The sequence below is a fragment of the Pan troglodytes genome, chromosome 17 (genome assembly GCF_028858775.2).
Source record: "Pan troglodytes isolate AG18354 chromosome 17, NHGRI_mPanTro3-v2.0_pri, whole genome shotgun sequence".
NCBI classification, from domain to species: Eukaryota; Metazoa; Chordata; class Mammalia; order Primates; family Hominidae; genus Pan; species Pan troglodytes.
In genome coordinates, this window is record NC_072415.2 from 79,118,188 (window position 1) to 79,142,681 (window position 24,494).

General features: G+C 31.9%; 1 protein-coding gene and 1 pseudogene across 30 annotated transcripts in view; one reads left to right on the forward strand and one right to left on the reverse strand.

Moving 5' to 3' along the window:
- CCDC102B (coiled-coil domain containing 102B) overlaps positions 1–24,494 on the forward strand; it is a 428,597-nt gene that overhangs the window by 340,558 nt on the left and 63,545 nt on the right. The gene's annotated exons all lie outside the window — the stretch shown is intronic.
- LOC112206318 (U2 spliceosomal RNA) lies at positions 16,314–16,416 on the reverse strand (annotated as a pseudogene).

The following is a 24,494-nucleotide window of genomic DNA, read 5'->3' on the forward strand; positions in this document are numbered from 1 at the left end:
TGTGATTCAACACATAAAGAGAATCAAAAACAAAACTCATATATGATCACCTCAACAGAGGCAGGACAAGAGGCATCAAAGGAATATACTTCAAAATAATAAGAGCCACCTGTGACAAACTCACAGCCAACATCATACTGAATTGGCCAAAGCTGGAGCCATCCTCCTTGAGAACCAGAACAAAACAGGGATGCCTACTCTCATCACTCCTATTCAGCATCGTACTGGGAGTCCTACCCAGAGGAATCAGGCAAGACAAAGAAATAAAAGACATCCATATAGGGAAAGATGCAGTCAAGTTATCTGTCTTTGCTGATTATATAATTCTATACCTAGAAAACCCTAAAGACTTCAACGAAAGAATTCTAGAACTGATAAATGACTTAGGTAAAGTTTTAGGATACAAAATCAATGTACAAATTCAGTAGCATTTCTATACACCAATAGGTTCTAGCCGAGAATGAGTTCAAGAACACAATCCCATTTAAAAGCCACACAGAAAAAAAGGAACTACCTAGGAATACATGAAACTAAGGAGTTAAAAGACCTCTATGAGGAGAACTACAAAATCAGAACTGCTGAAAAAAATCAGAAATGACAGAAATAAATGCAAAACTATTCCATTTTTCTCCCCATTATATATTGTTGCAAAGTTAGTACTATTTTCTGAAATCACATCTAAATATATGGTTTCTATATATTTAAATGAAGGCAAATTTTTATGTTTATTTATGGACATAACTAATGCAGAAACATTTGAAAATTTCTAATTTCAATGAATACAGTTCTGTTGGTTATAAAAGAGTAATTTTGTGTGATGTACTTAATACTTTTATGTACGACATTTATCAAAGAAACTAATGAACAATAAAGAGACTTTTTTCAAAAGCAAACTCTACCAGACCCATATAATTATTTTTGACAATCATGGCTTGGAAAGTTTAAATAGGAAAACAATTTCTATATTGAATATAATAATGTTCTTATTTGGACCCATAAAAATCTATTTAAGAGAGGAACATAGCTCATAGTTGAATGTACTCTATTAGGAAAAAATAATACTAAGTCCAACTTGAACCATAATTATCAGAGTGAGGCACCAATCCATGGAAACAAGTAATGCTGGAAAGAGATTTGTCCTAAATAAGCTATTCAGTAGCCACATTGATGACCCGGAGAAAGAAACAGAGAAATAGAACATCTATAATTCTAAGTTGTTTTGTGTCAGAAGACAAGGAGAAATTAAAAATGGTCCTAAAGGAAGAGAATATAATGTATTAGAAACAATTTGAAGAGTAACCATATAATAAAAGCTAATGGTATAAGGAAAGACTGCTGAAGCACAGGTATAATATTAACAGTGACTCTCATTTTCTTCCCTGTATGACCCACACCATCCTACCTGCTTTACGAGGTAGAAAATGGTATCTCCGTTTTACAAGTGAGAAACAGTGGCTTCAGTGAATACATTATTTTCTTAAGTATCGCATGCTTATCTAGGGCTTAGAAAAAACCTTCTACTTGATTAACCTGACAGAATTATAGATGAGACTGGTTGGAAGCCATCAGATATATATAAGATATTTAAGCAAACCATTTAATCTTTTGAAGTCTCGATCTTCTCAACTGTAAAATGGAGATAGCAATACCTGCTATAAGCTTGCAGCCATAATTTAGCGTATGCTAATTGTACCATTTCGAAGAAGACCAGCATGTTTCATGATTATGTCATGAGGTTTAAATTAAGAATCAATTAAAGATAAAAAATACACAAATATAAAATTTTCCAATGGCTATTGATATATTATTTTAAAAATTTATTCACTAAATTTGATATGTAATTCTCTAATAAAATTTGGCCATACTTTCTGGTTCTGCTCACCACGAACAAAAATAAGATCTCAAGAAGAATGACATGACTCATAGGTTTGAAAATATTTCCCATAAAGAGATGTTAGAAGGAATTAAGATTCTTTTGCATTTAACATGTCTGCAATTTGACTGTTAAAATAAAATCAAATTTTATTTAGAGAAAGATGTTGGCCTGGGCTGTCCTCTTTGGAAGAAATGACTAAGTGGAAGCATATAACTTAAAAAAAAACTTAGAAGTAAAAATTATTTTAACCTTAAGCCGTAACTTGGGGTAAATAGTGAGATAATAGTACTCAGCTCTATAAATAATTTTGTGAATGAACACAATACTATTCCCTTAGGCATATTATTCAGTTGCACAATAGCAGATTTCATCACTTCCCCTTTGCTTGCTTATTTAATCTGTGAATGATTGGATACAAGCTCAGAGAATACTACACTTGAATGAGAATATAGCTTTTTTATGTAAGTCTTTAACTTCATTCCCCTGTATATAAAATATATTTTGGAGGATATTCTCTCATCTTAAGTGTGGTATTTAAGATGTAGCTGCTTTAGTTATACTGTTGAGTGAAACTTAGTACTCTGATACTTTATTTTAATGGTGAGTCCTGTGATCAGGTGATGGTATTAATGTTTCTATTATTTGACTTATTATTTAGAAAACGAATTTTTAATACATTTATTTGGAGGCTGCAATCTACACACACACACATACACACACACACACACACACACACACACACACCATCATCCCCCCATGCTGAGCCTAATATCATACAGTTGTTAGTAACTAAACATGAGATAAATAAGAAAGTATAAAAATGACATTATTTATTTCACATAAATAGTAGGAGTGAAAACAATTTCAGGGGCTCTAATAACTCAGGATTCATATTGTAAGTTGGTGCTTTATCTCAATAACAACCCCAAAAGTGGCAATAATTACTACAAATATTTGGAAACTGGAAGAGAATTCAACAAATTTCTTGATTAATGCTGAGGTAACTTTGTGTTTCTTTTTTCATCGACTTTTAAGGGCATTTTAAAGTGTAAATTAATGTTTAAGAACAGGAATTTCAGAATTGAAAAGCACAGATGCATTCATAATAGCAATGTACATTTCCTTCATTGAAGATAGAATTGCTCTTGGTACACTTGTTTCCCTCAGATATCTATAACTGAGATTCGCATGGTTTGGCAATGTTGTCAAATGCCCCAATCTCAAATATTGGAAGAGATCTGGAGAGAAAGTGTAAATAAAACTAATTTCTATTAAATTACATTATTCTACTGACACTTGGTTAATGCAAGACATTTGTATAGTATAGTAGTCTACTGAGAACTCTAAGCCTTTATTTTAGAAAGAATTACTAATTCCTCTTCCATGGAATTCCCTATATGTTTTTAAAATTCAAAGTTTATGAAAATGACAGAAAGTAGAAAAGACAGTGTAGAATATGTGCTGAATTTATCTAAATTCTATTCAGGTATGATGATGGCATTCATGATATTTAAGACACCAAAAACGGTGTTTAAGACATGATATATTAAATATTTCATTTCCTCATTACAACATAATGGAATTTACTTAAAATTTTGAACAGAATACGTGAGTCTATGAGTCCTCTACTTAAGTTTATTTAAATCGGTAACATTAGAAATAACTACATCTGTGACATTAGATATAATCAAACAAAATTTTTTAAAAGTCAGTACTAAACCATACAAAATTAAACCCCAAGTAGATTAAAGAGATACTTTTATAAACAAAAGTAAACTAGGAAAGTATTATAAGAAAATGAGATTATTTTTGTAATGATTTCAGAAAAGGCCTTTTTAAGCAAACACAAATCTCAGAAACTTTAAACTATGAGGTATTTGACCTCATAGAATTTGATAATGTATTTCATTTTAATCAGAATGTCATTTCCCAAGGACACTACTCTTGTATACATTAAATCTTTCTCCTGCTGCTACTTATCCTCAAGTTCTATATAGGCTTTTCCTACTATCCTTGTTCTATTATCTCTTGAGAACTCATTACATCTGATGAACTCTTACACCAACACAACTTTCACCACTCTTCTATCTCATCATTCCAATATAGTTTATACTAAAGTTTTAGTTAAATACAGTTACATTTTCCTGAGAATGTTAAGATTGTTTATGGCAGAGCCTCATAGTGTACTATAATTAAATGTTCTGACAGTTACCTTTTCAATTATTATTTTCTTTTTGAACTTAATCATTGCCTATATTTAGCTGCATAATTTTTTATGTATGTGTATCTTTTTCCTTCAAAGTACTTTTATTACTACATAAATTAATTCTAAATGAACAGTTTTTCCTAAAAATCTATTATAATCAGGAGTAATTTCTCTTTGGACAGCTCTATTATCTTGGGATCTCCACTTGCCAATATTTCTAAACTCCTTATATTTTGTGCTGAATGACCTATTTGTTACAGTATATTATCAGCAATTTAAGAAAAATGATGTCATGCTAGATAAATCTTTTAGGTTTGTTTTTTATTTCAATTTGAGCCCTTTCTAGTTCTGTCTTTATAATAGCATATTCTTGTTTTATGACTCCAGTGTCCTTTATAGCCTCTTCAAAGATAAGTAAATGTTACTTTTATGTTATTTTCTGTGTTTTCTATTTCCTCCCAATCATAATTTTCTTGCTTCTTGGTTTTAAACTTTATGATTCTCAAGCTTTTGATTTACCCTTTGATGAATCTCAGCTTTCTCTGTTGCTCTCATCTCTTGCTTGCTTTATTTCTAGGCCTTTTTCCTTAAATACTCTGGGATTATTGGATACTTCTTTCGTTCTTTGCAGAAGTTTTTATCTTAACTCTTTATCCTCCCTAACAACCTCAGAATTCTGCAAGTAACTCATGAGGAAAGCTGGCCCTCAAGTCTCAGTTTATCATTCCAGCCCACCGTGGCCTCTTTTCTACAGATTATAAGTGGGTTTAGTGTAAAGTTAATCTAAGCATTTATCTTTTATAAAAAGTGTTTAGAATATTAACAATAGTAATAGTTAACATACATATAAAATAAATATATGCTTTATTTTATGGCTTTAAATTTCTTGATGTTTTCCTTGCATTCTGTGTGTTATATAGGGATTGTGTTATGCAGTACTGCTTTTATATATTACCCTCTACTCTTTGTTTGGGATTTATACATTTTGATTTATACATCTTGATTATTTCTAAGAGTCATTTAAGTTACTTTTAAAATCTTGAATCTCTTAATTAGAGCTTTGTAATTAAGGTCAAGAATGAGATTACATTTTAAATATTCCCCTACATGAAGAATTGTTTATCTTACTCTTTGCCTTTGTTTTTCTTGCCCTTCTAAATTTACATGGATTAAAATGTAGAACTGGAGATAAAAGCTCATAGTGTTATTAAATACATTTTATTCATTTACCCTGATTTTCAGTTTGTAACTATTATGCTTTATTTTTAAATTAATAAATATTTTTGACATTCATGAGTAGTCAATCTATATCATGATTTCCATATTCTTAAGTCCTCAGATTATGTCATTTCTCAGGTTATTGAAGCCTATTTGTGTGTGTATGTGTTTAACCTTTTAGTAAAACTCATATTCCCAACTCATGTTTATTAACTTATTTAGTGGGGATTAGGCCTAGATTAGCATCTTTCCTTTTTGACCATACATATAAGATGTGTTTGATAGTAACAATTTTTAAATGAAAGCATAAATATTTTTATTTAGCTCTTAATATATTTCAAAAATTTATTGACATTTAAATCTAGCTCTTCCTATAAGTGACCTCTTTATTTTGGTCTTTTATCAGTAATCTGGTACAATATATTAGTAATTTTCATCCAGAATGATAAGCAGTTACCATTCCTTTCACAAGTGAAGAACTGCTTGGATTGCATGGAATTCTAGGTTCACAAAATATTACCATCAATGAACATCATTCCACTATCTCAGTGTTACAGAAGTAATATCTGCCATCAGTTTTTCCCATTGAAAGTATCCTCTTTTTTCTGCTAAATTACTAAAAATTGTTTTATTCTTATGTTTGAATGTGAACAGAATATGTCTTAATATAAATATTGGCTAATAAATTTAATGTAATTGTGAAAAGCACATTCGATTTCTATGTTCAAATCTTTCCATTTTTCTGAGGAAGATTTTTAAATACAATGCAATGTCTTATGTATTTTTGTTTTTTTATGTTTTCCTTCTACCTTTTGATCATCAATTATCCCTTCGGAAGGGCTAAATAGAGCTGCTGTCACTTTTTGTTTGGTATATCAATTGTATTCTTCTTAAGCATTTTAAACTCAGGTTGTTTTTTCCCTCTGAGTTCTGGGAAAACTTTTAAAGTTTGTTAAATCTTTATTGTTGCTAGTATTCTGCACTGAAGAAAAATTTAAAATATGCTTTATGGGTTTCGTTGTATCTTTTTTCTAATATTAGACAACTCTTTTCTTCCGTTTTCATCATTGACTAAACATACCCTCTCCCTACCACATCCCATGCCTCCCTTATAAGTGTCATTCTATATTGCATCTTAGGTGATGCCTAACATAATTAAACACACATACACACACAGGATCCAAATTTAAATTTTCTCCAAATACTTACTTTATGCTGAACCCTAACAATATTGCGTCCTTTCTGTTTCTAATATATTATTCCTCTTTGAGCAAATGTTCTTGCTTTTTTTAAAAAAAAAATTCTGTTAACAATTTGTCTTTTTCTCCCTCCTTGTACGAGGAGATATTTATTCAGGTCAAATGGCCTACATTATAATGCATCAATTTAATTTTGTTTTACTACTCATCATCTGTGATTCAAATGGAATAGAGAAAATATGATAAGCTTAAACTTTTAGCAAAAATGAGAGTATACTTGACAATTCAGACAATGAGTCACAGAAATTGGGGATGAGAAAAAAATTGTTCCGGCTGCTGGCATTAAAGTGCAGTGATTTGGTTGCACCATTTTAGCCATCTTTGAATGGTTTCTTACATTCTTCTTTTAAAATACCCTCTAAACTGCAAAAGCTGAAAGCACTTCAGCAGCACTGGAAACTATCAGGGTGCAATGTTTTTGGTGTGAATAGAGTGCAGGGTTGCTGTCAGAAAGCGGCAGAACCCACATGCCCAGCTCAGCACCATGAGGGTCTCTAGTTTTCTCCTCTCTCAGTCTATTCCACAGATGTCCCTACTTTGTGTGCTTTCTGTCCTACTTTTAGTTTTTCTTTGCCCTTCAATTCAGAAGAGTGTACTTCATTTGGTTGACAGCTTTTATGTCACTACATGAATGGTTTCCATTTTCCACCTTTGCTCTCTATCCCTTTCTGCCAAAGCAATTCTCTCCTCCTGTTCTGACAGGAACTCTTGGCAAGGAAGAAAAAGAATATGAACTACTTCAGCATATACAGCATAAATAGTTGACTTCAGACCCAACGTGTTAAAGATTTTCTACTTGGCTTTGATTGTGGTATGCTTTGTACCAAAATTTCTATATTACTTTTTAATCATTGAAGCTCAGTATTTTGAGTATTTTTATGGCCATAAATGTATAAATATTATGCAAAGACAGTCAGCTACTAACTGGCTTTTTTAATGGTGTATGGTCTAGAATTGTGCTGTGGTTGTTATAGATCAATTAATTGTTACTTGGGATTTGATATTCTGCCTTTCCAGTACAGAATACTTGATAATAAAAGCATAGTACATTATTCTTAAAAAAATACAGAACAATTTTTCAATGTGCAGAATCTGTTCTTATTTCTAAGGCTTTCCCCATGTCTGCAACAGTGGATTAGATCAGCAGATTTGCAGTAGTGAAGAGTATTCAGAAATATCTGAGAAGGAGCTGACAAGAAAAATATTCGTGATCTTTTCTATTCAATTTCCAGCATTGAAAATTAACGTTTTGAACAGCACTGTGCAATAGAAATAGTTGAGCCACAGATATGAGCCACATTAAAAAAAAAAACAAAAGAACTGATAAAATTAACATTGATGATATGTTTTATTTAGTCCAACATATGCAACGTATTACCATGATCAACATGCCATTAATATTGTAAATGAGATGTTTTTATTTTTTATCTTTGTATTTATTTTACAATTAGTGCAGCTCATCTCTATTTGTACTGGCTGCATTGTAGTTGCTCAATTGCCCTGAGCGGCTAGGGGCTATCATATTGGAAAGCGCAGAAGTAAACTAAGGTAAAGAATATTTGAGTTCTTTAAAAAAAAACAGTAATAAACACTTGAGGAATAAAATAAAGTTCAATTTTAATTCTAGTATTTTTCAATGATTTGATTTTGGACAAATTACGTGACTACTTTTTATGAAAAGTTTCCATTTGGTTTTTTATAGAGATTATATTTTTTGTTGAAATATACTCCACTTGTTTATCCAGCATGATTATGTTTTTCTATGTATTCTACAATGTATAAATCTTGTCTATTGTGAAATCCTTCTCTAAAACTCCAACGTCTAGATTTTCTCTGCATCTACTTGCATTGATAGGTTTGTTGTGATTATCAGTCATTTATGCATAAATTTTTCACATTATAATTTTTAAGTTTATGCTGGAGATTATATGTCATAGTACAGCAACTCTGCATTATGTTTTCATCCTCCAAGAACATTAGATTCTGTTCTATTAAGCTATTAAATTAAGAGAGGATCACCCTTTTTCTGTTGATACTTGGGTTTTAGGCCATTTTAGCACAGGTCTCCTTTAACTCCTTAACTTATCCCCATATCGAAAGAGAGCACTTACCACTAAGACATGCTTTTACTTGTAGGAATGGTGTTTCTGGCATCTCAACTGAAGCCTAATGTGTGCACCAACTCTCTCTACTATGATTGGGAAGAAACTTCAACATTTCCTCAGTGAGACCTCTGGAAACTCAGCTCATAGGTTCTCTGCATCTGTTTACTACTTGACCTCTTAGCATCTTGTCCTGCACATGGTCAGCTGAGAAATTGTCACAGGTCCTCAGCAACATTTTATGCAGACGCTCGGAGGACTTCTTGGCACTTTCCTCCTTTCTGATATTTTGCCATCCAAATCCCAACCACTTTCACAGCCCCAGACTCTGACCTCTGATTTCTCCTCCCACTCATATTGAGACCTTTGCTCTCTGTCTGGCTCTCTTTCTCTGTGCAGCAATTTGAAAAATTCCCCTAGTGAAAAATCCAGGGTTAATGTAAGTCTTACTTCATGCTCTTCCTTTTTCTTAAATATCATAGTGTGGGCTGATGCATTCAAACATGTTTTTATACCTCTTAAAATACATTTTGCTCCAAATTTATAATTGTTTACAGCTGTTGGATGAGTTTGATATCAGCTACTTTGTTTTATTCAGAAACTATTAAGTTCTTGACATCTATTTCTGCCACTCCCTAATAAATCACAAAATTTGATTAAATCTCCTTCTAAATTTAAACTTTCTTTCTGCCTTTTTGTTATTTCTTTGGTCTAAATTATTATCTCTTCCCTAGATTCCTACAATAGCTTTTAATTCATATCTCCACTTCCAGGACATACTCTACATTAAACAGTTGTCTTTTAGAAACACAATTTCTTTCTCTCTCTCTTTCTCTCTTTCTTCCTTTCTCCCTTTCTCTCTCTCTCTCTTTCCTTCTCTCTCTCTTTTTCTCTCTTTCATCTGTATTTTTAGTAGAGATGGGCTTTCTACAAGGTCTGTATTTTTTTAGTAGAGACGGGATTTCACCATGTTGGCCAGGCTGGCCTCAAGTTATCCACTTGCCTCAGCCTCCCAAAGCGCTGGGATTACAGGTGTGAGCCACCAAAACTGGCCACAATTTTGTCACTCTCCAAGTGAAAACTATTCAATAGCTTCTCTTTAAACTTAGAATAAATCTTTGAACTCCTCACATTGACCTATAAAATTTCGGATGATGTAAGCTTTCTAAATGCTTTTCTATGCACTATCTGTCCCTGCTCTATGCTTTAGTAGCATTGATATTTTTTTTAATTTCCTGAACCTGCAAAGCTTTGCCCATAGCAATGTTTTTGTACAGTCTGTTTTTTATGACCATGACATTGTGTTCGTCATTTTTCCCCTGACTTCTTTCTCTTGCTTTATGTGACAACTTAAATGTTCTTTCAATGAGGCATTTCCTGATCACATAGAACTTTACCCTTAATCTCATAGCATCCTGATCTTTTGATTCACATCACACCAAAGTATGACTTCCCACTTGTGCACAGGTATATGCTCTTATGTAACATCTTTATTTTCTACTAGATATAAACATCATGAGGAGAAGGATCATATCTTTATTTTTTGCCATATTATGCCCAGTGCTTCTTCTTGATATATAGTGTATTAAATACTTATTGGTGTATAAATGTTAAACAATTATATTTGAGTTCATGAAAAACATATTAAATAATATTAAACTTTAGAAAGAAAGTGTTTTAGAAATCAGCATTTGAAGTTTAATGGAGAATCAATAGTTTCAAAGAATTTTAGAAAATTGGAACTGGAAGAAACCACAATCATCAATTTCATGTAATAATCCTTTGGATAACATTGTCTCCACTTAAATCACTCCAGTGTTGAGGAACTCACAATTTCACAAGGAAGCATATTTTATTCTATTCCTATTATTTAAAAAATGTATTTCTCATGTTTAATATAATCTAAGCACTATATTGAATTGTTTTACTTATAATCTTATACAATAGTTATCTAAATTTTACAAAAAAATGAAAAAAATTGTGCATATATTAGGTTGGTGCAAACGTAATTGTGTTTTTTTCCTTTACTTTTAATGCAGAAACCACAATTAGGTTTGCACCAACATCATGTTTTGTTTCATTTGTCATTTCCTCTAAAATCTAAACACTCAAAAGATATAATTAAAAATTATTATTTTATTTACTTGAATGTTGAAAAATGATACTTCATTTCAGGATCCTTTATCGTAATTGGAATTATTTATGTTATATATTGGATTTGTGTCTTTATCCCTGTGTGTTTTTAATGATCCACATTTGCATGCACTGCAAATAAGAAATTTTGAGTATTAGCCAAAATTTAAAAAATATAAAATGGATTTTAAAGAACCAAACTTATGAAAAAAGTAGTTAATTAACATTAAGAAAGATGTATTAAACATTTTTGTCCTTATAGTGTTCACATTTTCTCATTAGTTATATTATCATAAAAGAAATGAAAATATATGGATGGATGGATGCATTCAAGTAAATAAAATATCATATTTTGAAGAAGACTCATATGTAATGTGCAAAATTCAGTTTAATTTAGTGTGTGTGTATATAATCATTTAAATATATAAGAGTTGGAAATATATTTATACTCTATATCAGAATTGAAATTATGATCGAATGAGAAAATGTATCTGAAATCTTTTTTTAATTTTTAATTTTTTTTTTCTGTTTCTGAATCATTTTTATTACCACTATTATTTAGGACATAGAGGTTTGCCTACAGAGTGACCCACTTTTTCCTAGCTATTTTTGGGTACCATATTAGACACTTCTAAAATTGTAATACCTTTTATGGGTGACTTAGAAAACATTAAATGAGTTATTGTTTCAGTGCAATAAGTTACATTTGCAATATTGCTGCCTATGGACCATTATTAATCTTGGAAAATGAAATAGGTGGTCTAATTACCTGTCTAATTCTTTTCAGATTCTGGCTGAATAAAAATATAAACTAAATGATATAAAATGGTGTTTCAAACATTACGTTAAAATCGAATAGGACAAATATTTTTTAAATTTTCATATATAAAGTGATTGCTGACATAAAAATATGTAAGCAATCCTTGTTAAGATGGTACTGTAAGATTATTCATTGGTCTTCCTTCCTCTGCTGTAAACTCAGTTAGAGATAAAACCTAGTCGTTGTGCTTGTTGTTTTTAGAAAGAAGGTCTCCTTCTATTGCCCAGGCACAATGCAGTGGCACAATCACAGGTTAATGTAACACTGAACTCCTAAGCTCAAGGGATTCTTCCACCCCAAGCCTCCTGTGAAGCTAGGACTATAAACTTGTGTCACCACAGATGGCTAATTTTTTAAAAGAATTTTTGTAGAAACAGGGTCTTGCTACATTGCCCAGGCTGGTCTAGAATTCCTGGACTCAAGCAACCCTCCAGCCTCAGCCTTCCAAAGTGCTGAGAATACAGGTGTGAACCCCCGTGTCTGGCCCTAAAATCTATTCTGATAAACTTAATAAGAAACATAGACATGTTTGGTGATACAAAGAGAAGTCTCCATTGACCAGAAACAAGATAGAAATGTACAACAGCAGTAGAGTTGTAGCTGGGGGACTGCCTATCTCTGGATCCAAATACAGACAGTGGGAACTGGGAATACGACTCCTTGAGGGTGAAGAGGATCAAAGTCATCCCTTACAAAGCGGAGTGGAGAGAGGAAGAAAAAACATTAAAGACAATCACAAGATTTCCAAAACTTTTCATCAAATCAAAAGCATGTTGCCAAATTGATCACATAAAAAGAGGGAATGCACCCAAATAAATAACTTTCTAAAATTTTAAACAGAATATAACTAAAATTTTAGTTGACATTTATAAAATGTGAAGATTATGAAAAAGTTTAGGCCACTAAAATTGCAAATTTAAGTGATATTAAAATTTTCTAGAGAACAATTTCTAGTATTTTACAAAAAAGAACCATAATAGAATTATTATTAAATATTTTGCTCATTAATTAAATTCCTTATGCCTCCTTGAAACAAATAAGTCATGTTATAGAGCTGTGTTCTGTTGGTGAATTTTGCCAGAAATTTAAGGAACAGATTTTTAAAAATATTTTAGAGAAGCTCAAAAAAAAAACAGTTTCCTAACATTTTTATGAGATAGTAAATTATTGAAAGTTAATTAGAATCATATAGCAAAAGAGAATATAGGCTGAGCATGGTGGCTTACACCTGTAATCCCAGTACTTCGGGAGGCCTAAGCGGGTGGATCGCCTGAGCTCAGGAGTTCAAGACCAGCCTGGGCAACATGCCAAAACCCCATCTCAACTAAAAAATACAAAAAATCAGCTGTGCGTGGTGGTGCATGCCTGAGGTCCCAGCAGCTCAGGAGGCTAAGGCGGGAGGATCACTTGAGCATAGGAGGTCCAGGCTGCAGTGATGCGTGGTTTGTGCCACTGTACTCCAGCCTGGGTGACAGGGTAAGACCCTGTGTCAATTTTTTTTTTAAAGAAAGACAATAGAATTACAGATTAATCTATAATTATGGGCACAAAAATCCTAAGTGATGGCCCAGGAAAATGGGATCCAGAAATGCTATGCAATATTCATCAAATCATACGGTGTTTAGTCTCAGAATTCAAAGAAGTTTCTCTAGCAGAAAATTAAAGAATTTACTTCACCACTCCAATTAACTGAGAAAGTTATATGATTATTACTATATGATTATTATAATAAAGTTACATGATTATTATATGATTTTAAAGTGATATTATTAAAAATAATACTGTTTAAAAATAGCGACATGTATTTATGACAAAAGCTAGGAACATAAAAGGACTTCCTTAACCTAGTTTAAATTTCTACTTGAAATGTATAGCAAATATGATTCTTCACAGTGAAGCACAGAAGCACAAAACCTCTCAATGAATTCAGGAACAAACAAAAACAACAGAAAACATTACTACTATCTCTCCTAATCTGTATTATACCTTAGTAAAGCAAAATTGTTTAGTAATAAAGCAAGAAAAGAGGTATAAATGTTGGAAAAAAAAGAGACAATTTTACTATTACGTAGTGGTAAAATACATATCCAAGACAATGTATAGAAAAGTTACACAAATGAAAATAATGTGCTTTTTTTTTTTTTTTTTGGTAAGAGTTCAACAGAGAAGCTAAAAACATAACACCAGTGAGCAATGTGAATCCTCCCCACTAAGATCCAGATCTAGGAAAGGAAGTCCCCTCTCACCACTGCTGTTCAACAACATTCTGTAAGCCCTAATGCAATGCAGTAGAATTAGAAAAGTAACTAAAAGGTATACAGATTGGAAAAGATGTAGTAAAATTATCTTTGTTAACAGATGAGATGATTGTCTCTGTAGAAAATCCTAAAGAATTGAAAAAAAAAACACTTGCGACTAATGAGCAAGATAGTTTGTAGGATGCAAGGTTAATACAAAAAAAAAATCACATTTCTATGTATCAGAATGAATAAATGGGATTTGAAATTAGAAACAGAATACCAGTTACATTACCACCCCAAAAAGAAGCACATAGGTAAAATGTAACCAAAGGTATTCAGGGTCTATAATGAGGAAAACTACAAAACTCTGATGAAAGACACCAAATAGCTAAATAAATGGAGAGAGATTCCATGTTCATTGATAGGAAGACACAGTTATCAATATGTCAGTTCTTTCCAGCTCAGTCTATAGATTCAGTGCAATCCCATTCAAAATACCAGCAAGTTATTTTGTGGATACTGACAAACTAATGATCAAGTTTATGTAAAAGGGAAACAGACCCAGAAGAGCCAACACAATATTAAAGGAGAAGAACAAAGTTGGAGGACTGACACTGCCTGACTTCAAGACATACTATGAAATACAGTAAACAAGACAGTGTAGTATTAGTGAAAGTTAAGAAAAATAGATCAATGGAACAGAATAAACATCCCAGAAGGAGGCTCACATAAATATAGGTAATTGATCTTTGACAAAGAAACAGACACAAACGGTGGAGAACAACAACAACAAAATATTTTCCACAAATGATGATCCTGGAACAACTGGATACCCACATGCAAAAAAAAAAAAGAAGAAGAAGAAGAAGAAGAATCTTGATACAGACCTTCCAAGCTTCACAAAAATTAACCCAAAATGGATCACAACTGTCAAACACAAAACCCATAAAAGATAATATAGAAGAAAGTCTAGGTGAGCTTGGGTTTGGCTATGACTTTTTAGATGTGACACCGAAAACACAATTCATGAAAGAGATAACTGATAAGATGGACTTCATTAAAATTAAAGACTTTTGCTCTGTGAAAGACTATGTCAAGGGATGAGAAAGGAAGCCACAGAGTGGGAGAAAATATTTACAGAAGACATATTAACTGCTATTAAAAATATACAAAGAACTCTTAAAACTTAATAAGAACACAACCCAATGAGCCAAAGACCTGAACAGACACATCACCAAAGAAGACATGAAAATGGCAAATAAACATACAAGAAGATGCTTTACATCATATATCATCATGGAATCGCAAAATAAAACAAGAATGAAATACCACTAAATACATATTAAAATGTCCAAAATCAAAAACACCAAATGCTGGCAATGATGTGGAGCAACAAGAACTCTCATTCATTGCTGGTAGGAATGCAAAATGGTACAGCCAATATGGAAGAAAGTTTGCCAGTTTTTACAAAACTAGATGTATGCTTACCGTATGACCCATTCATTGTACTCTTTTTGCATTAACCCAAAGGAGTTGAAAATATCTGTCCATACACATCTGCAGATGTATTTATAGCAGTTTTATTCATAATTGCCAAAACTTGAAAGCAGCCAAGATGTCATTCAGTAGGTGAATGAATAAGCCAATTGTGGTACATCCAGATAGTGGAATAGGATTCATCATTAAAAATGAACTATCAAGCCATGAAAAGACAAGGAAAAAATAAATACATATAACTAAGTGAAAGAAGCCAATCTGAAAAGGATATGTACTAAAAATTCCAGCTATATGATATTCTGGAAAAGGAAAACCTATGGAGACACTAGAAGGATCAGTAGGTGCCAGGGGTTTAGCCAAAGGGAGAGATGGATAGGCAGAGCACAGAGGACCTTTAGGGCAGTTCAACTGCTCTCTATAATACTATCATGGGGGATACATGTTACTTATATTTGTCCAAACCCATACAACACCAAGAGTGAACCCTCATATAAACTATGAACTCTGGATGAAAATGATCTTCCAGTGTAGGTTTATCAGTTGTAACATATGTATAATGCCCTCTGGTGAGAGATGTTGATAATCGGGGAATCTATGCATGTGTGGGGCCAGAGGCTAGAGAAGATATTACTGTACTTTCCTTTCAATTTTGCCATGAACCTAAAATTCTTCTGAAAAACATCAATTGAAAAAAAGAAAATAATAATAATCTAAAACCTATGAACAAAAAATTTAGATGTATTTCAATAATTCAAACATATATGTGAAATTCTTTTTGAGAAGATTACAACATTTTTGTAGGTCTTGAAAGAAGCCATAAATAAACGAGGAGCTTGCATTTATGGATAATACATTATAATAAGAATGTCATTTCTCCCTAATCTTTAAGTTTACCCGGAATACCAACAGAGATCTGCATAGAATTTGTCAAATTGTACTGAAATTAACATCAAAGACAGCAAAGAGAATAAATTTCAAGAAAGGCTTATGTCTTTTCTGAAATAAGTTTTAAGCTGATAAGAACAGATACTACACTTGATCTTAGCAAAAAGGCTGAGAAGCAATGAAAATTATTTTTAAAAAGAAGGATACTTCCATATCATCAGATGTCAATAGGCCTTTAAATCTATAATAATTAAGATAATGTATATTGTTGCATAGATAATATGACATATTTGCTGATATTGTGAAACATTTTATGTCAAATAGCATGTGTTCAACTAAATTCATGAAGAAATAACCTTTGAATTGTAATTTCTATTAATTAACATCAACTACATCATTAAATGCCCCTAACATTTTTCTAGGAACTTTTTCCTTCAGATATTTTTATCTGAAGAATTAACACATTTAAAAACATGGTCAGGTGCTGTATGTATGTCTGGTAATTTACATTACTTCTAAAATGGACTAACAACAATATGCAAACCCAAGTACCAATGGTCTCCTTTTTATTTATTTTTTGAGATTACAGTATTTTCACTGTATTTGTAGAATAATAGTTACACATGCACACATATGGGGTATATGTGTATCTGTTATAATATTGTCAGCGCAGTGAGATCAAGGATGTTATTTGTCTTGCTCTTTGCTTTATAACTAACACCTAGTTCAATTTCTGGAATATATCATGTGTATAAGAAATAAACATGGAAAAGACAACAATTTTCTTGAATGAACAATATTTTCCATTAGAAACTAAAGCAGTTTCTTTTCTTTATTTCATTTTTAAAAAGCATTATATCATGGAAGGTGGGCAAGGAATTTTGTGTTGAAAATGTGAAACATAAGTCATTTGGTATATTTCAACTTTTTAAAAGATATTTTTGGGGAGAAACTGAGTACCAGAAAAAAATTATGGAGTGAAAGCAAGGCAATGTTAACCAAGTGTCAGCTTGCCAATTTTTCTATAGTTGTAAGTCAATAATTCTGTCAGAAATACATCTTGAGATTGAATATATAATATTTACAAGATCTGCAGAAATAGAGCCATTATCTTTGTTATGTTTTTCCTAAGTCATGAATCAAAATGCTGATGTAGTACAAAAACGTATTTAAGTTTAAGAGGCAAGGTGAATAAAGCAATGGGAAAGCTCTGACATTTTAAAGGATAAAATTGCAAGACTGTAAACATTTTAATTTTTCTTGAGGGGTGTGTGTGTGTGTGTGTGTGTGTGTGTGTGTGTCTTTCTGTGTATTTGCATTTATTGGAAAATAAATGGTTGACCACTTTTCATATATGTATTTGCATTTAATATTTTGATTTATATTGTTCCTCAATGAACTTTCATAGTCTTTATCTTATTTTGGTTTGGAGAAGAAAAATTTCAATATGAATGGGCAAGTTTTCTTCTAAGTAATCTATGTATTTCTAAATATTTTTCTTATTTTAATGAATAAGAAGATTATAAAAGAGAAAACATTCTATGATTATTTAATTCTTCATGGTACAGAGAAAAAAAATTAAAACCAAATTAATCAACTTCCTAAATGAATAATCACATTGTATATTAAATATTATTTAATTGCCATTTTATATTATAACAAAATAACTCACAATCACCATTATTATAGTGGCTGTACTTTTAGTAGAATTTCCTGTACAGCTGCCTAGAGTATTTTTATATGCTTTTTTATCGGGCAAACAGAAATACCAACATACATACATTATTTTAACATATAAAGTTGTCTAATTTGGTGATAAGAATTGAGGTATAGGAGGAGGTAAAAGAAAGAGATCTAATGTTTTCTACCCACAGAAATAGATATGTGAAATATATTCAATTAATTTAATATGATAAATATATAGATGGATTAATGTAATTATTCAAATAATCATATATGCTCTTTCTATTTATGATCTTTAATTATTACTATATTTATTATCATTTTTCATAATATCTTAGCTCAGTGCTAGATTTTTATATAGAATGAAAGAAAGGAGGGCATTTGATCTATTTTAAGGAATATATTTCCATTGTTGTACTCACAGTTATTTCTAAAATAAGAGAAATGGCCTTGAATTCTAAGATGTGTGTCTAGCTCTTCACAATTACCAGATTATGCTAAGTAAAAATTATGCAGAGTAATGGAACATTTAAATTTTATATTTGTTTTCCATTCTAATATAAAATAAATAAACCATTTACACCCAAATATACTCTATTATTTTCAAGGACTCTAGAATGTGAATAATTTGTAATCTAATATATTACATAATATTTGTGAACATTTCTTCATTACATTTTGCTAGCATAAAATTAGCTATGTTACATAAATTTTTATTTCATCTTCCTGATAAATTTACCACATTCTCTGCACTTTGAAAATGCCTTTTATGTGTAGATTTTCATTTCTTCTCACCTTATTTTAATATTTTATATATTTTCCTGCTACCATACCTATGACTGTTCAATAACTCCAATTATAATTTAGATATTTCTTTTAAAATTGACTTGCTTAGGAGAAAATGCAGATCACATCAACGAACTAAAATATTTCTCTTCATGGTTTTTATATCTTAAATTATCTTTATTTTTGTTTTATTTTCATGATTTAATATTAAACTTAGTCATTTGTATGACAGAGGTTTATATTTCTTAGTTTATGTAATCCATAGGCACACAGGAGTCACTGCTTAAGAAACCTGTGATTAGAATATTCATGCAGCTCTTTACTTTTGCAATATTATCTTAACATTGTTATTGCCACGTCTGTCAAGAACACTATAGAACTCTTGCTGTGAAACTTGCTTACATAGTCAGATGTGAGGACAAAAATATTGATTCAATCACGGATGATTTTCTAGTACCACAGCTGATGCTCCATGTTTACTTATGGTTATCAAATTTTGATGATTAATCATTTTATGACATATGCAGTTGACACACTCAAATAGCAAAAATTAATAGTGACAAGGTATTCAAATTTAAGAAGTGTCTTCCACTTTCAGAAATGCCCATTTTGAAAAATGCTGATATTAAGTAAAAAGAAAGTGGTCTAAGTTATTTAGGTAAATTTGCATGTGTATAAGCAGAAAATTGACAGAGTTTGCATTTTTAACTATAAACATAATAGAAACATCTCAGTGACCCATACAAAATCTAAATTTCCCCTTTCATTGAAAATAATATAAGAACATGAATGCCAATAATTTGTACTATAACTTTTACAAAAGTACACTTTATTTGTATCTTTTCATGGTAAATAAAAATAGCTATATGTATTATGATATTCAGTAACTTGTTTATGTATTATAGAATTTCTGGCTCAGAAACAAAGAATGAAATGTGCTTATGGGAGGGAGAGAGAAAGGGGGGAAGGAAGGGAAGAAGGAAGGAAGGAAGTAAAGAAGGAAGGGAGGGAGGGAGGGAAGGAGGGAGAAAGGAAAAGAAAAGAAGTTGCTGAGTTGCATCTTTAACTTCTTTAAGACATGAAGTGCAGAATTGGAATCCACCTACCCTGCTGAATCTTCTGCTTACATTATATACTTCATTGCATTAAATCCGCTTGAGCTCTGCTCTTCACATTTTAGCAATGTTGGCTTTATTTATTAAATTTATTTTTAAAAGTCTATCACCTCTTGGTACGTAAAAATAAGTGCCTTCATTTATTTAAGCTATATTGTCAAATATTATTTCTGATCATGGAATCAAAAATTTAGAGTTTTTCTACAAAATCTAAGATTTAGTGTGTATGTTTTTTATTAATAATATTAAATTTTTAAAAAGACATCAGAAATGTTGACTCAGCAGTAATAAAATTTACAGGCATAATTTCACAAGCCAAAAAATGCCCACAGATATTTTCAATGAGGGGCTAGCATCTGATGGGTTTTATTCGTACTAATTTGCAAATCTAATTTACAATGGTTAGAACACTAAGGGACTTTATCAAATTAGGATATTAAAACTTTAGATGGTCAATTGATGTTTCTACTTAATTTCCTAAGTTATTTACTAATTGGTCACATATTGGAGAAACTTACCTATACAGGGATTAAATATAAACTGCATATGATGGTGTTTTGCTTGTTATTAAAATATTATACTCCATTATTAATATCAAAAATTAGAATCACATTCATCATTTAAGAGAGTTCCAAACTTTGCTGTATTTTAATTTAACCATGGGATGAGATATTTTGGAGACTGAAAGCAGTTATTCACTGAGCTACAGAATGGTTATATTATATTAGGAAAGTCTGAAAATGGGTGATCAAGTATTTCTGAATGATCCACCCTGCAAAATTCCGATATTACCTTTGTCTTTTCTTCTCCTATATACCTGCTAATGCTCAGTTCCCAAGTGTATCTATTTCAACTGACACTGGCACTTGGACCTAATGGTAGACGAGGTCTTTGCCACTATTTAGCCCATTACCAAGGTGGTTACATGGAGCCACCAGCCTTCTCTGCTGGACCGCCCTTCCCAAGTGGCCATCTTCATGCACCTTACGTCTGATTCTGCAGAGAGAATAGAGAATTTCTTGACTTGGCATGCTTTTTGCATTTACAAATCAAATCTCTATTGTCTGCGTGCAGCCCTACCTTCCTTATACCACAATTATATAAAAGTTCCTCTTTAAAACAAATTTATCCTATTTTGTTCTTGATCTTATTTTCTTCAGCTTATCTGGAATCTGAACTTTGTCATAAAAATTATTGTCTCTCTTCATATGTTCTCCAACTTTTTCTTTATACTGGTCCCTTCAATGTAGGCGATTGCATATACTCAAGTCTTTGAAAGAATTACAAACCCAAATATTGCTAGGCCAATACTGCCTGCTCTTACAATTCTAGTTTTTGTCTTTAACTATTTTTCTTGCAAATTCCTTGGGTTTCATATTCTCAAGTTACTCATTGCTATGTCCAATTCCTCAATTGTCATTTATTTTAACTTAATAAACACTCATAAAATGAATACTATATGCTCAGCACTATTCTAAGCATTATGTATATATGTATTATATATGTGTATATGTTATCTCAGTCCACCTGTTTTTTAATATCTTGCACAAAATTTTTATTTCTAATTATAAAAGCAATATTTACTTATTCCAGACAAAATTTTAGACCACGTAAAGTAAAACACAAAAGTTATCCACAATCTCAGAAACAAAAACTATTCACTGATAATATTATGCCCTATTTTGCATGTTTTTGTGATTGCATGTGTGTATACATGTTTATTTTTGTACATATAATGTTGCGTGTGTATTTAAATGATCGTAACAAAGACTTGTATAATACTCTCTGTTACACATTTTTTCTAAGCAAAAACTAACTCATCTAATTTCACCATCAACTTTATACATTTCACAAAGGAGGAGTCTGAAGAAAAAGATTTAGGTAACTTGCTAGGTGACAGAACTAATATTGGCATTTCAGTAGTCTGTCTCCAGAGTTCATAATGTCTACAATGTATCTTATACAACTTTGTTTTGAAAACACACACACACACCCCCATGGTCTCATAAATACGCTAGATAGTATATACTTATATACTAAATATATGCCGATGTATGTTATATAGTCACAATTTTGATGTCTATGCAGATTTGAGCATTTTTCACCAAAAATGTATTTTTAATATTTTACAAATATTTTAAAACACCATTTAATAGATTCATAATATGTTAAGATATGAATATACTATTTTAAAAATTACTTTCCTATTGTTAAACATTTAGTTTTGTCCTTTCAAATTTTAAAATATTATAAGTATTATTGTAATAAACAACCATATTTATATAATTCTGTTCTCATTTCTCATTAACCTAAGAGAAATTCTTAGAAAATGGAAACTGAACTGAAGGTTGGACATGCTAACAAGTCATGGCAGATATTACCAATTACCAATACTCTCTCAAGAAAAGATAATTTCCTCTGCTTTATGTTAGACCTAGGTCTATCATTTGGCATTCATTAGACAAACAAATGTATGGTTCCTTTTTCTGTTTCAAACATGGTGCAATTTCTGAAGACAGAGTAGGCATGACAGAAATGGCCACTGAAATTTGCGTGTGATTGTGTCTACTGGAGAGGGTAGTGAAGCAAAAATTAAATGAAAATATAAATAAAATTACATAGTTTTGAGTCCTCAACAGGAAATGTACGGAAAACAGTGCAGAAAATGAGGGGAGTCAAAGGCCGGGCCCGGTGACTCATACCTTTAATCCCAGCACTTCGGAAGGCCATGGTGGGCGGATCACTTGAGTTAAGGAGTTCAACACTGGGCGGTCCAACATGGTGAAATCCCGTCTCTACTAAAAATACAAAAATCAGCCAGACATGGTGGTGCCACCTGTAGTCCCAGCTACTCAGGAGGCTGAGGCAGGAGAATCACTTGAGCGCAGGAGGTGGCGGTTGCAGTGAGCCGAGATCGCGCCACTGCACTCTAGCCTGGGTTACAGAGCGAGACTCTGTCTCAAAAAAGAAAGAAAGAAAGAAAAAGAAAAAGTAAATGAGGGGACTCGAGTCTACTTGATGGTTAGTATTAATTGTAATAATATAAAGAATCTCATGGCTGAGAACCGTAGTTTGACTAGGAAATCTAAATGGCTTCAAAAACCCTCCCCATGGATCTTTGCTTTGAAAAGAGAAATTTCCAAACATACGAATAATTTGATAAGTATAGACTACACATTTAGTCTAGCATCCTGGCGTCACTACTACTCACTACGAATTTTATTTTCCTCTATAAATCACTTAGCTTCACCAAAGACCGAGCTTAAATTTGTTAGATACTTCCCAATGTCTCTTGCTTTTAATATAGTGTGTTTCTTCCCCCTCATTTTCTTACTCTGCTTGGGTTCTTGCCGCAGTATTCTACTGCTCTTTATTTTTATACCTTTTCAACACCATGGATGCTTCATGTCCTTGTGGTATTACTCCAAATGATCACTTAAGTTCGACTGCAGAGGACAGGCAGAGCTTGAGATGAGCTTTTGCGGCATGCTGCATGCTCTCTCTTCCCAGGCATTGCCTTAGGGCCAGCTGGATTTGCAGCGATATACTTACATAATTCTGATTTAATTTTTCTTGTGGGAAATTATGCGAGTTCAGGAGCTCTACATTCTTTTACTGAAATAATTATTTTCAACTCCCTGAAAGCATTTACATACTTCAATGGAGGTAAAACATTCATTGCAGGAGTGGTAAGATGTCCACCACTAAATTTTTTTAAAGTGAGGTCTAATTTTTTTCTTAATATGTTTCTTCTTCTGTAAGGGGAATTGGTGCTTATATTTAGAATCATGAAGCAAGAAACTATTCCCAACACTTATATGCTAAGCTGGAAAAGAACTAGAAATATATGCTTTGTCTGTTTTCTTAGGTATATTATTGCAGTTAGACTTCTGATAGTTTTTTTTATTATAGTTGAAAGTCTGCTCAATGTGTTTAATTTCTTTAGAAGACAAGCTCCCATCTGCAAGGAAATTATATTGTGTCATGACCGAGCATGCAGAAATTATTTTTCAGAAAAGGGAGGAAGGCAGGGGAGGGGAAGAGAGAGAACTATAAAAAGTAAAGAATCCAAATATCCAGTATCAAAACAAGGACAGGAGTAGTTTGTGGACATCCCATTAGAACACAATATACTCTTCATAAGTTTTATAAAGTCACTTACTTTGCCTTCCAGAATCAATCATGTTAGTTACTACTCAAGCCTTTCTTAGTTTTATTTTCCTTTCCTAAATTATATAGTCTTATCAGAAGGACTTAAACACTGTAAGTGTTTCAAAAGATGCTATTTAGTTATTTTTAAATCCTTATGACATCTGAATAAATGTTTCTTCCATTGAAGGTGAAAACATTTACTGTTTGCCCATAGATAAAAATGGGCAAAATATTGGCATTATTAAATTATATTATTTTTTCTTTTCATTGTTTTTTATTGATTTCTATCCTAGAGAAACAAAACAAACAAACAAAAAAACTGGCTGTCACAAATTATATCCCAATCCCTTTTCTTTTTCATTCTGGAAGATCTTTGAGTCCCACATCTGTATCCTTCCTAAATCCCCAATTTCCTTTTTCTTCTTGGACTTTCAGATTGTAGTATTTGCATGTAAGAGTGATATCAAAAAGACTGTACAATGTCAGTGAAGGCTTAGGTGAAATCAAACTGGTACGTCATTT